This window comes from Corvus brachyrhynchos, unplaced genomic scaffold (genome assembly GCF_000691975.1).
Source record: "Corvus brachyrhynchos isolate BGI_N302 unplaced genomic scaffold, ASM69197v1 scaffold126, whole genome shotgun sequence".
NCBI classification, from domain to species: domain Eukaryota; kingdom Metazoa; phylum Chordata; class Aves; order Passeriformes; family Corvidae; genus Corvus; species Corvus brachyrhynchos.
The window spans coordinates 9,493,420-9,508,286 of record NW_008239283.1 but is presented as its reverse complement, the minus strand read 5'-3'; the positions used below and the strand labels follow the sequence as shown (position 1 = coordinate 9,508,286).

The following is a 14,867-nucleotide window of genomic DNA, read 5'->3' as shown; positions in this document are numbered from 1 at the left end:
AGCCCCGCACCCAAAATGGTGCGGTTCGCCGAGGCGAGGGGGCGATCCGGGATGAAAGGGGCTGGGGGGAGGAGAGAGAAGATCCGGAGCGGTGCGCTGCTCCCGCGCCGAAAGGGTGGGAAGGTTTAGATTTCCCTATTTTTTTTAAAGGGCGGGTGGAAGAGAAAACAGACCCTAGAGCCAGTTTTCCTCTTGTGTCAGGGCTTGAAAGCGTTCCAGCGTCTTCCTGCAGGCTGCTCAACTTCATCCATCGTGTGTGTGCATGTGTGTGTATATCTATTATATATATAAAGTACGTGTACGTGTGCGCGCCGTGTCCCGCCGGCGGCCCGGGCAGATGGGCAGCAGGAGCTGCCCCGCAGCGCCCCGCACCTCTGCACGCCGCCCCCGGCCCTCCACAGCCCTTCCTCCCTGCCCGCCTCCGCGGAGCTGCTCCGCGGCTGCAGCCGGGAGAACACCGCGCCGCCGCCGGGATCCGCGGCAGCTTTTGGCGAGGAGCGGAGCGGAGCGGGGGAAGAGGCACAAAAGGGAAGGACGGAGGGAAAGTCCCTCCCACGCCCCCCTCCCCCAAGTTTATGATGGGGGTCCGGAGGAGCAGCGCTGCTCCGCGGCAACCGCTCGTCTGCTGAAAACTTGCTGCTCCGCTTTTTGGGTAAAGTTGATGCTTATTGTGTCTTTTCATTGTGCTTTTTATTCTTTTTTTTCCCTCCTCTTCTCCCGCTTTGGTTGGAGCTGCCCTGCGCCGGTGGGGGGTGTGTGTGAGGGAGGGTACAAATTCGGTGAGGGTCTCTCCTCGCAGCGGGTGCCCGAGGGGGGCCCGTCCCGTGTGTCCCCCCCACCTCGCAGGTGAACGGGGAGGATGGGGTCGCGCGTGTGCCCGGTGTGTGCCCCCCTTTCCCCGTCCAGACCCCTCCGGGACCGTGCCTCCATGGCCATTGTTTTTCCCGGGGGCTGCGGTGACAGTCCCAGCCCCGGGCTGCTGCCAGGACCGCCTTGCCCTGGGTCCCGGAGGACGGCAGGGCTCCCCAAAGCCAGCATTGAGTTTGTCTTTTTTTTCAGAAGAAAAATGAAGTTGCCCCCTCGCCTCCTTGTCATCCCCCCATCCGGGAGGGGCAATCTTTCGACAAGTATATTTGCTGAGGAATTTAAAAAATTCCCTGCTGCAACTTGATCCCTGTGTGATGAGGAGCGGCTTGGAGAGACCCGGACTCCAATCCTATTAAGGACTTAGAGAGTTGAGAGTTTTTCCCCCGGACTCGGTGGCTTTAAAACAATCAAGGAGGAGGGGAGGGAGATGGGCTCATCTAGATGCCTTTTCTGCCTCGAGTGATTGCCATCATTTCCTGGGAAACCTGACTTTTCCAGTGCGGGGGCTTAGGATGATTTATCGGTGGTCCTGCTGCCGGCTTTTCCGAGGTTTATGGGCTTATTTATTTATTTATTCATTTACCTAACCTGCAGCCTGGGCTTCAAAACTTCCCGGGCCGGGGCTGCGGCATAGCCGCGGGCGCGGTGCGGTGCGCGCAGAGCGGTGCCCCCTCCGCGGGGCCGGGACCCGGCTCGGCCCCCGGTACAAGGGCAGGGTGACCAAATGTTCAGGCGTGGGGGGTCACCGCCGGCCGGGCCAGCGAAACTTGTGTCTTCCTATAGCTGCCCTCGCATTTCATACTGCCCCAGGTGCTGGAAAACTTCGTGCGTACAGAAATTAGCATTTTATTGGCGTATCGTGTTTATATTTTTACGGCCACAGATAAAGGCACTAGTTGTAAAACCTTGTCCACCCCTGCCAATCCCCTTTTCCCTTTCTTTTGGTGTTTTTTTGTTTGTGGTTTTTTTTTTTTTTTTAAACAACTGAGGCTCTTGGGATGTACAAGAATTTGAAAGTAAGCGTTTGACTAGCATGTGCATAAAACAGCATTTAAACAAATATTGTATTGGCATGTGCTGTGGAGTTGGTGCCAAAAAAGTTAAGTAAATAAGCCATGAAATTCAAAATACACACAAGTGGAATAGACTGATTTGTTATAAGACTTGCTGATTTTATCTGTTTGTTCAAGCCACCTTGCTTTAAGAAAAACTTTGGAGGTCTTTTTGGTTTTGTTTTGGGTTTTTTTTAGTTCTAAACCTAATATACTTCGTTAGAAAAGAAACTACATTCACCTGGAAAAGAGGATCTTGCTAAATAATTAAATAATTGTTTATGCTGCTGGGATGTTTGAAATGCCTGATAATTGCTGCATCCAGCAACTAGAGTTGGTGAATTGATTTGGTTCAACTTTTCTGATGGGTGGATATGGTAATTTGTATTTTGGCTGGAACGTCAGGAAATGTTGACACCTGTCAAACTTTGAATTGCAATAAAAATGTTGTATTGAATGTTATTGCAAAACTGACAACTTTTAAGAAGAGAATAAAATTCATTATGGCTTTTCCACTGTAAACAACTCCTGGAAATTTGTCATTTGATTGAAAGCATGACCTATCTGCAGCACTGAAAAGTGCCTGATTCACTGAAGATGAACTTGTTAATCTATGGTTATGTGTATATCCAACCTCTGGTGTGTGTTTGGGAAAGCGTTGATCTTTAAAGCAAGTTGAGGTAAGATTCACTTCATCTCAAATGTTGTTATTGCTTAAAGTATGTGACTTTGAAGTGCCCAGAAATGCAACTGCTGTTCTTCAAAGGAAAACAGATCTCGAGGACTGTTTCCAACTTCCTTTCAATGTCTTTCTTTTTTTTTTCTCCAGTGTGTCAAAAGGGATGTATACAGATGGACAAACACTATTTGTGTTAGGTCATTCAATTAGAGAAAAATTAGAGCCATAGAAGAATTTGAACTAGATGCATATGTCAATATAAATCTAGCATAATTTCATTGAAGCTGCTCCAGGTTATACTTGGATAAAAGAGAACAGAACTTGACCTCAGACATCCAATACATAGCAGCTTGCATTCCCAAATGTTACACTGAAGTCACATTTAGAAAAGACAGCCTTCTGGATGCATATATTTAATGAGCAGTATTTTTTTGAAAATGAGCAGCATTGTTTTGAAAACCAGTTTAAACTTTTATGTCAAAGAACCATTTTTGTTTATTCTTTCTGTGATTCTAATGATCTTACAGGTTTATACCACGACTTCCCTTTCAGTGGCACAGTTGTATAGAAGCTGCACAGGCTCTAGGGCTGTGTGATCAGCTGTATACAGACAGGGTTACGTGATCGCTACAGTTTTGTCTGACTTGAAAATATGTTTTCATGATCCCGATACTTAATTTCTATTGAGAACTTTTGAATTTTTCAGTCCTCTGGACCCATCTTGTTTTTATTTAAGGATAGGGTAGAACATATGACCTAATAGCAGTTGCATTATTCTCATTCTCTGTTTGCAAGTACAGAGGACACTTGGTTAACTGCTTGCTCCTGGTTTTGGTGGCCTACTGTAAGCCAGTTGTTTGCCCTGTAGTCTGAAAGGTACACAGATACTTCATGCTTTTGTACTCTGAGAAGTGGTCTGTTCATAGTGAAGTTTCCAGTGCAGATTAGTGAAGGCAGTGGATTCAGTAAGCAGTCACCAAAATCTGTATGTATTTGTGGAGCAAACACCTATCTATTGCCCCATCACAAAGCCTCCACTCAATAATCTGGCCAAGGATTTCAAGGCAGTGAGTTTTTTCAAAGAAGCTACTTAGGAACATTAGATGTGACTATAGCATCAAACTAATTAGTTGCCACTCCATTTCTATGAAGCTTCTAGGGCTTTATAGAAATGCAATATTTGCACTTCTCACTTGCTGCTAAGGCATTGAGGTTAAGCGGTCTCTGCTTTTTGTCCGCTTTCTTACTGATGGGAAAGATTCCAGGGCATTGTTCAAGAGCTGCACAGGTAAATATTTTAAACAGTTGCACATTAGGACAACTTGCCACAAAGCATTAAGTGGTATTTAGGGTTTGCTTCAGCTCTGTTGCCAGGACCCTTTTAAAGAAAACCAAAACAACAGGAGGTATTTGGGAATTAATTAATACAACACTAAATAAAATAACAGCAAAGAATGAATCCTTGTATGAATGACAGCAAGAAGGCGTTGTGTTAAAAAGGCAGATAATACATATGTGCCTATGCATATCTACATATATGTACACACATTTGTGCATGTGTGTGGAATATGCACAGTTCTCAACCTGTGCATACAGCAGATCCCATATATATGCATCTTCTAGAAACTAACTGGTGTTTGGTGTAAAAGTAATGGGAATTGCATCTGGCATGGCAATCTTGATAGTTTAAGAGGCAAAATTGCAGGTTTCCCTTGTGAACAAGTGACTGGAATGGAAATAGTGGGTAATCAGGTCAAATTTTCTACAGACCAGTTCCAGTTGGGAACTGGTAGAACTTTGGAGAAAATGTTAGGTGTGCGCAGTCCAGGACAGGCCACAGAATTTTCGTTCATTCATTCTTGGCTACTGTAAAACCACACCCCATACCCTTTAACTTCTTATAAACAAAGTGAACCCAAATACTAAAGCTGAAATGTGTTGCACAAAGGTAACAGGAAAGTTGTCCCATAATTCAGAAGGTCAGAGCTGTAAAAATTGTTTCGGATTTGTGAATATTCAGTACCACAGAAAAAGAGGCCTGGGTGCCTGGAAGTGGACACCCAAGTTAGAAATAAAATGAAAATAGGCTCCCTTGGGTTCCCATTGTAATGAGTGGAAGCGTTTCTGATACCCTTATGGGCATGACTGCCCAAATACATTAGTCACTGGTGAATCTTTTCTCATCGTTTCACAATTATTTGCGATTGGCTGACACCTTTCTGCAATTATAAATATTCTAAGAGGAAACAATACAAATTAGAACTGTAGGTACCAGGATCTTTGTACTGGATGTATTTCTTTTTACTTTCTAAGTGTTCTTTTTCATATGAAAAGAGTCTTGCAGCTTTATCCTTATTCAAGTCTTTTCTTTTTGTATCTACTGGGGAGAAAACCATTAATTTTGAGGAATGGTGAGAGTAAGCCTTAAGCTGTCTTTGACATTTTAGTTTAACTTGAATAGGTTAATTTTTTTTTTTTTTTTTAAGAAAACAAAATGGTGGGAAGTGTGTTTTAACTGTGAGCGCCCGATTTCGACCATTAGCATAAGAAAAAAAGTTTTAGTGCATTTACTATTGTATTGAATGAAGAGTTCCAACAGTCAGGGAAAAGAAAGTAAAAGGCTGTAAAGAAATGATGGTCTATTCAGATTATTCAGCAGCCCAGAGCTCTGGTCATCTGCCTCTGAAATCTGTGATCGGGATATCACTTTTATCTTCCTGTGCCTTTCTCTCGCCTTTTTCACATGTTCACTTTTGTCAAGGTTTATTGATCACGTTTTCTTCTCTGCAAATCTGTGGAAAATTTAATGAACCAAAAACAACTGAGAAATAAAAGGAACTTTTTATTCATTAGCCACTAGATTGAATTTTGTTCTATAGTCACTACCCTCTTGCCTCTCATGTGCCTCATTGTGTCATTCCTGCAGTAGTTACAGTATGTACAGTGGGGATGGCCACATTATTAATTCTCTTCCAGGGAAAAGTTTGTTTAAAGTTGTGAACTCATGGCAGCCCCAGCTCTGCTCCTTGGCTTTTTTCTGCCTTCCTGACATTCGGATTCTTGACTGTGGTGCTTCTGTCACTAAACCTTTAAGTGTGTATTTCGTAGAGCATTTACCTCTTCAAGAATTAAATGTATTTGCTGCCTAGCAATTAAATCCAAATTTAAATGATTGCAGATTAGTAGTAGTTATTTACAGTCCTGATTGTTTTGGTGCTGTGATCCTTGTTCATTACACATCTGCTTTGCCGTGGTGCTGCCCCAGAGCGCTTTGTGATGCAAATGCTTTTGTTAACTTACAAATAGTTTCAGTATCTAGATCATCTCAGGTGACATATTTAAGTCGCTTCTTTTTTCCCAGATGGACTTAAAAAGCTGTAATTAAATGTGGCTTCCAGTATGATTAAGCTTTGCTAACATTTTCCATGGAACGATTTACTTGAACTCTGGCACTTTCTGAACCTGTCACTGAAGATTTTTCAATAAACGCCCCTTTTAACATTCATTTCATTTCATTTAGTGCAGCTTGTAAGTGTAGGGGAATGAGTCAAAATGAAGCATATATCTGCCTGAGAGATTACTTGGGTGTTTCTTGATTCTAAAGAACTTTACTGCTACTCCATGTTAAATGCTAAGTCTAAATCCCAGGGGAATCAAAACCATAGAGTTCTGTAGAATAGTCCCAAATACTCTCCTAATGAATAGTAGCATCAATCCTGATACTTCTAAGGGATGAGCTAAAAGCCACAAAAAGAACTCTGGATTTGAGCTTGTAATTTCAGCTACAGTGATGGCACATCTGTGACTGCATCTGTTTTTCTGTGCATGGAGTGACTCTGTTCTGTAGGAGTACACACCTGCAAGCTTAAACTGCCTGTAAATCCAGAGAGAGGACTTTGTGCCCAGCAGAATGAACCCTGCTGGGAAAATCTGGGCTTCGGGGGGTGGGGGGGAGGGGCGGGAATAGTAATAAAAAGTCTTCTATCCCCTGTGAAATGTAGGATTTTAGTGTAGATAACTCATCCAGATGGAACTAACGTAATCTCTCCAGAGGAAGACACCTTCTCTGGGATGCTCCGCTACACAGCGGAAGCCGGTGTGGGTCCAGCCCCTCAGAGGTGAGCACCCTGTGGCCACAGTCCGTCACCCCCGCCATGAGGTGGCAAATACCCCCAGCAGGGGACCAGCTCGTTCTTCCCAGAGTGTGCAAGGGATGGTCAGCTGCACATCTTAATTCCTGCAAATGCAGTGGAAAAACTTCCCGTGTTACAAATGCAATTCAGAAGAGTGGAGATGCTGTAATATTACAATGCTGTGGCTTATATTCATCATTAGGAGCTTTAAATACCCTGGAAGTTAAATCCTGTTTTGTTTAAATGTCCTGTAGATTTAGTGATTATATTCTATTCGAGCAAGTGGATCACCTGGAAATTGTTTAGCACTGTGTTAAGCAGTTCGATTCTGTCGCTAAAATTCATTGAAACCTCCTTGAAAACATCTCACCAATTTTTTTTTTTTTCAGCTTGGAAAGTGGCATTCCTAGCTAGAATCAGTGTATTGCTCCCCTCCATGCTGACCTGAGGAGCTCTATTAGAGCCCTTTTATCACACCGTCTTTAAAAGCAAGGTCTGTTGATTGCAGCGGTGTTAAAAGAGCATCAGTTCCCAACACCAAGATCGCTCCTTTTCAGAGCAATGCTAAGCAATGCTCCTTTGTGCGGTGGACAATGCAATAAGTCAGACAGGACTTTCTGAGCCACCTCTATAAGGAACTGTAAGGGCTGCTGAAGTACACTTGTGTTAAGTTGAATTGATTGAAATTTAATGGCTGTTAGTAGCTATGAATGGTAATGATTTTCTAGAGTATCTTCACCATGCTTGACATTAATAACTGGAGAGTGTGTATGTGTGACGCTAGTATGTTATTCATTTTTAAAGATGCTTTCTCCCAGCCCTCTTTCCCATAATTTAGTTGTTTTGATGCTTCAGAAAAGAAAAAAAATCTTGGGCTTCGAAGAGCACGTACATCTTGTCAACATAATTTTGTGCTCAAGATTTTTATTTTTTCCAATTCTAACATAAATCAGACTACAATATAGTGAGAGTGATGAATTTGTTTTACATGCCATCATGAATTAATGTTATGCAAATAAAAGCTTTACAGGTGCCGTGATTTACTTAATAATTTCAAGTTCTAATATTTAAGCTCATTCATTATGTTTGAGTAAAAAAAAAACCACAGCATGTTCATATTTTAAAACGTGAAATGTGAGATTTGTGTGCATTTGCTGTGTGTAGTTGCTGTGTAAGCACATTTGATGGCTAAGAAAGAATCAATCAGTGTTTGCATTCGGCATCCTATGCCTGTAGATGTTACAGAGACATTTCAAAGAGAATAATCAAATATTTGTATGCAAGGAGAGGAAGGTGATGGTAAAATATCCTTCATGGATACAAAGAAGCAGAAAACTGCCAAAGAAAAGTTTTTTGGCCTTCAGAATTTGAGCAGGGCAGCACGATTTTGCTATGCAAAGTGGCCTTTATTTCATCCTGAGCAGTTTGCTGCCAGACCTGCTGCCTTTGCCGCATGGTGAAGATGAGCTGAGGAGGTGGTGAGAGCTGTAGGCATCCTGGGTCAAAGGTGAATGCGAATGTGATCGCAGGGTTTTCAGGCTTTGATATGATTTTTAGTGGGCTTCCCAAAGGCTAAGGACAAGGGGGAGAAAGTTTGACACGCAAATACATCTTGAATCTCTGAAGATAAGAATAGATTTTGACTTTATTTCTCAAAAATTGAGGTCACAGTGGTCTGATGACAGGCTGAAAGCCCATCACTCAATTTTTTTGTTTGTTTCTTACTTTTCTTTATTTTTTTTTCCAAATGAACAGACAGATTCTTATTTTTGATACATTGTACACATTGAGTTAGTGACAGCATATCCCGGTTTTGAAGTTTGTGGCCCCAGGATCAAGGTTTAGCACCAACATTCAGGCCTCCCTGCCTGAGTGGCAGTAATTTTACTGATAATGCCATGGAAGAATCCAGCCTCTTAAATCTGGTAACAGTGAATTAAAAGTGAATCTTTACAAAATGCATTTGCTCCATGCAACAGGGTCACGTGTCTCTGTGATTGCTGCAGTTCATAGCTGTGGGAGTAGGCTCAAAATTGCTCCTTGACCTCATCAAGCCCAGGGGACCACTGGCCAGGGAGCAGAGTGGTACTTGGCTTTTAGTAATTTTGACAACTTCTCCTTTTGCTCTGTGTTCTTGAGGAACTCAGAGGAGAAATTCATTAGGAGGCACCATTCAAGCCAAGGATTTATCTGGGTGTTAAAGGGCCATTTGGGAAGTGGCACACAGTGTATGTACCGTGATCAAGTTAATTATGTTGCTTTGGCAACCCCAGCTTTGGTATTTCCTGGCTAGGACTCGTTGATGGAATCATATTCCAATATCTGGCGTCATCAACACTAAAATCCTCTACAAAACCAGGTCAGTGTTGTAAAAAAGTAGCAGAAAAGAGACGGAGGATTTTTCTGAAAGTGTTAACAATTCATTGTTTTACAAGCTTTGTGTTGAAGTAAGTTTCTGTTTAGAATTTTAAAGTATAATTCCATTGTAGGAAATACAGTAGCAATATAATTTCTTTTTCAGTGGACTCCAAGTAATTGTTTTAGAATTCCTTTTGTGGAGAATTTCAGCATTTTGAGGTTTTGTTTCAATTCACAATAAGTCAGATTTGGAAATCTTAAATTTCTTTGTAACTGCAGTAACTGTATTCTTAACTTTGCTCTCTGCTTCTGAGAGCTGTAAGGGAACACAGGGCTGAGCACAGCACATGTGTTACTGAACCACATCCATGGCCAATTTTTTCATCTTTGATTTATTATGTGTGCTGTTGGGGGTCTTTCCCCCATTTTTTTCAGAGAAAAGGGAATGAGGGGGAAACACTGTGTGTATTGGGGTTGTATTATCTTAGCAAAGCCTGCACCAATTTACAGACCCTGCTGCAGCCCTCTAAATCTCCATTTTCTATTTGAGAAAACATTCCTACTTCTGCATTTTACTCCAAGGCCTCTGGCAGGGCTTGGTAAAATTTAAACTATATGTTGGACTTCTTCTGAGAAATTCACTGATACTGGAGGTGAGTTCATCCCTCTGGGACAAAGCACATGGGGGAAGTGGGCGGTGAAAGCAGGTCTGGATCTGTGTTGAGAGGACGGGGATGAAACAGGGCAGTGCTGGCAGCTGCTGGAGGTTGCACCATTCTCCCAGGGGCATGCAGGGTGAGGGATCTTCCTCTTCTCCGTTCCAGAGGGCATTTCCAAGGTGCAGATGGCAGGGGGATCTTTGCCAATGCATTTATTTCCTTTAATCTCTTCTCACAGTAGAGAGACACCCAAGAGTCAGACTCCATCCAAGCTGTTGAAGGTGGGAGATAGATGGGCTTTCTTGGTAGAGAGGAACCCACAGCTTGTGAGCTGCCCACTTTGGGCTGGCCTGTTTCTGGTCACTATGGGTTCCTCTGCACCAGTTGGTGGCTTGCCAGGGAGGAGCTGCCTCAGATTAGGCTGGAAACTTTCAGTGCATTGGGTGCAGTCAGGTGATGACATGCTCCAGCTGTCAGGCTGAAGGAAGGGGGCCCAAAACAGCTTGGGACCCCTAACCTTGGTCATTTTGGTATCTTCCTCCTTTGCTGTTGAAGATGCAACTTTGCAGCCTAAGGGGACCGACCTCCTGGCATCACCCCACTCCCTCCTCCTGTTACTGCATGTGGAATAACTGGTGCCTTCATGGGATTTACCAAAATCAGATCTCCAGTGAAGTGTAGGACCCGCCAGTGGAAGTGAAGAAGGCAACCACTCAGGATGTCTTCTTCGAAGTGACTTCTCTCTCTTTTCATCAGCCATTCTCTTCTCCTGGCGTGGTGCAGCCCAGCAGCTGCCACCTGGGACTGGCTGGCTGTTAGCCCTGCTGTAACAAAGCAGGAGCAGTTGGGGTTTTTTATCTGGTTTATTTTTTTCCTCTCTTGCTGTGTGTTGTTGGTTGCTAGGATGAGGTCTGTGGTCCTGGTGTGCTTTCTGGGTGTGCTAAACCACTTGCCCCACGAACCTCCCATGTAGGCTGGACTGGGAGTCCTTGGTGCAGCAGTTCAAACAGAGTGCAGTGCTGCAGGTGCTCTTTTGCTGGCTGATTGCTTCAAATGTCACACCTATCCTCGGCTTGATGTCTGCACTGTTTCAACATCTCATGTAAGCTAATGCAGTTTAGGCATCACCCGTTTCTCTCTCTGTCTCCCTGGAGGTTACAGATTTCCAGACACCCTTGAGATGGAGTTTTAAGGTCATCAGTGGCATTTTTAGGTCACAGAACTGCAGGACCTTGTCTTCTTGCCAGCTAATCAAATGACTAATTAGTTCGTATATCACTGCTGTTATCTTTCTCTCTAGCTTTGGTTCAGCTCTGCAGGATGAAGCCTGCTAGGAGATGACATCTGAGAATTATTTGATTGGAAACTTAGAGGCAGATATGGTCAAGAGACTCCATATGAGCAATCACTGGTGCCTGTGTTAGTCTCTGTACCCCAATTCATCCACGTGTGTTAAAGCATCTGCCAAAGCACAGTATTTAAAAACAGCCTTGCTAGAAGCCTTTTTATGATTATGGCAGTGAATACACAAAATACACAGCACTCTTAATTCCATTGTAATTTGAGTAATTTCCACAAGACTGTATTTTTAACAGAGGTAGCTGTGTACATATACTTTAATTTATTTAAATCTATGAGCATTTTTACATCAGGGCACTTTATCCTGCACCCTCTAAAATGCTCACAAACAGGGACTTGGGCAGTGCATGCCTTTGTGTGTATCACAGCCACATTAACCCACTTTATTTCCCACTTTTCTCAGGTGTTGATGGCATCTGGTTGTGACAGATGCTTTCTGATAAAGCCTTCAGATCAACATGCCTTGGGAGACACCAGTGCTCTGTGTTGGTACTTGCAGACTGTTGTATCCAAATACTCTTCTTTAATTGTCTTATTAAGTAGAGAATTAAGCTGTGTGCTTTGACTGTTTTGGTGCCAGTGGTTCTTATTGCAGGCTTTGGCACGGCACCACGTTGTGTTTTAAAGAGACAGCATCACTTTAATGATGTGGGAATTGAGTTGGAGGATAAAAATCCGCTGAGAAAATGGCTGACTGAAAGTACGGTACGTAAAATCTGATTTTATGTTCTTCCCCTCAGACTATTAGGTGGGGGGTTTAGTTCAAATGCCTGTGATGATTTAAGAAATAAAAAGCAGAAATTCTCCCTGCTGCCAGACCACAGGCTCCTCAGTGCCAGACTTGCAGACGAATGTCACATGTTGCTGTATGTTTTGAAAGCATACCATGTGTTATTCTTTAGCTGTCTCAGTCTTCCCCCCCAGCTATATCATCTTCCCCTAGCCAATCTCACAGAAAAACTTTTAATGGAAAAAACCTTCCTCTTCCCCCCCCCGTCCGGCACAGACCCCAGAATGTGTTCCCCTGTACCTGTCATTCCATGGGAAGGTTTCTGCCTGCAAACTTGCAGAAGTGATTTTAACTTGACTTCATGTAACTCTGCCTCTTATGCTTTAAATCAGGCACTTTTGACACTGATACTGCAGCTTATGTTGTGCGTTAGGATCAAGAGCTCACAAATGACTAAACATATGGTTAAAACTTTTTTTTCATGAAATATAATATGTTTCAGTTTAACTCAGCTGTGGGTCTAGATAACAAACCTCCACAGTTTGCCATTAGAATAATTGCATTTCCAGAAACAATTTTTTACTCCTTCTTTTCTACTGTCTTGGATTAATGTTTCCTCCAGCTAGTGACAGGACTGGACATGCAAACTGGATTACAGCATAGTGTGAGTAGTATGAGCTGAAAGTGCTGGCATCTCACTCTGTTGCCTACAAGGTTAAGTGGTTTACTGTGAGGTTGCAAGAAGTAAACTGAAAGTTAAAAGGCAAATTAATCCGGGTCTCTTGGGTTCCTCCAGTGACGAGAGCGGCTCCCAGGGCATTTGCCTCTCAAATGTTGTTTTGCCCGTCCCCCCAACCCACAGCAATGGAGCTTTCCCACTTATGGCCAACTTGTGCTTAGATGGGAGGTCAGAGTCCAGCCACCCCTCAGGTACCTGGCTGTCACTCCGGCAGTGTGGCCACGGGATGCCGCTCCTCCTCCTGATCTGCGGTGCCAGGATGAACGTGGCAGAAAAGTTGGCAGCAGCAGTCTGGTGCTGTGACTCTCGTGAATGGTAAAGGCTGCTTCGCATTAGAGCTGCTCCCTGGGGCTGCCTCCTGCGGGAGGTCTGCTCCCAATTTCAGCAGGGGTAGGAAGCAGCCAGCGCTTGTGCTCAACATCTCTATTAAGTTCACTGCACCAAAAAAAAAGGGCTACTCAGGAGAGCTGCTGCTTGGGTTTCTGCAGAAAAGACATTGAGTTGGTCCGGTGGCAGAACTTCAGATCACATCTCTGATAAGCAAGAAACTGCTGGAGAGTTGTGTTAGGATAAAGGATAGGGCTGGGAAGACCAGAGCAGATGGTGCAAGGGATCATACATGCATCACACCTATATGTGCTAGCTAGACCTCTGCTGAAAATTCATCATACTTTGTTTGTATTCCTTCTGTTTTTCCTTTTTGTTTTTTTTTTTTAAACACTGCTATGAATGGGATTTATGCAAGCACCTGTATCCAGCTATACCGTATAATTGTAGGTGGTATTTCCACCAGCCTATGAGCTTAGGTGCTGGGTGTGCCATCTGATGTCCCAGTTTGCAAGTGTACTGGTCGTACTGGGGACTGAATGTGTCTGCTCACTTACTGTACACAAAAGCTTAGATTTGAATCCATGTTGAAAGGCTGGACCACAGCCTGTGTCTTGAGTGTGTTGGGCTTGTAATTCTCTTTTCAGTAGAAATGAAAGATTTATTGGTTTTCTATGAAAACAATAATAGAAAGTTTGTGTTTCACCTTTAGGTATAATTATGAGTGTGATGCTTGAATGATGAGGTGTACTGTGTTCAGAAAGAAACCTGGCACCATCCCACATGAGTGCAGGGTTTCCACCAGGCTGTGTTTCTGACAGATCAGTTTGACAAGTCCTGTTTTGACTGTGACCTCCTTCCTCACCAGTCTCTCATGTTTGCTGGGGAACTGCAGTGCTCAACTGTACTCAGCAACCTAGCTGTGTTGTAGTGGTAGAAATATTGCTGAGACATGGCAAGTGCCTGTGCTGGGACCACCAGCCTAAGGGAGAATGACTCTTGTGTACTGAGTTGACTGTATAGCTTATGTCTGTGTGGAGGAAAAATAGGTAATATGTTTCCCCTCTTGCACTCACTTCACCAGAGTGCCACCACTTCTCAAATATGGTGGACAGTGGCTTAGCCACTTCATCCACCAGCTCCCTCAGGACCCACAGCTTAGTCCCTTAGAAATACCAGTGAATGTTGCAGCTCTGGCCCCCCTCACCAAGGGCACATGGCTGCTCCTTGTATCCCAGGTTCATGGCAAAGAGCTAGTGAATGATGACTGCTTTGTGAGACCAAGTGTGACCAGGAGGGCACTTCCTGCCTTGTGTGTTACCAGTTCCCTCTCACGTGGACCCCTGTGACCTGTTTGTACTAACGTACAAATGTAATTACTAATGTAATGATCTGGAGCTATGCCTTGAAACCATGCAGAGCTTCTGCTGGAACAGAATGGTGACTTACCCTGCAGCCCTCCACAGACAACCAGTGATACACACTGTGCTTCATCTGCATACAAGTAGGTAGGGGCTGTTCAAGATAATTGCTATAAACTGGAAATGTCCACCATGCTTGGGATTTGCATGCTTGGGACAGACCTTTCCTTTGTAACACTGTCATGGTGGCACATGAGAAGTTACCTGAACCTGATCCCTTTGATTTATGAAAGAACTGGTTGTAAGTTTGAGTATTTCCCATGGGGCTTCTCAGAAAGCAATGCTTTCCCTGCCCTTTCCTTATCTGACAGAGCCCTTCCTGTGGCCTGCAAAGATCACCTTACTTTCGGGGCATTTGTGGGACATGCATGTATTACAGTTCTAGTTGGTAACAATGCCTGTGTGGATTATCTTAGAAAAACTATTGCATTACTATGTAGGAAGTTCATTGAACTTCCATGGTCTATTTTTATAAGGGAGATCTTTGCCCTAAATTCATTGCTCTTTAACAGAAGATCCAATGCCCCAATAGAAGAGGAGGGC

General features: G+C 43.7%; 1 protein-coding gene across 1 annotated transcript in view; it reads left to right on the top strand.

Moving 5' to 3' along the window:
- The first annotated feature begins 303 nt into the window (after positions 1–303).
- The window catches only part of GLI2 (GLI family zinc finger 2), a 190,723-nt gene continuing 176,159 nt past the window's right edge, over positions 304–14,867 (top strand). The window contains exon 1 of the mRNA XM_008638300.2: positions 304–652. The gene's annotated coding sequence lies outside the window, so the exon portion shown is untranslated. The remainder of the gene's footprint in view (positions 653–14,867) is intronic.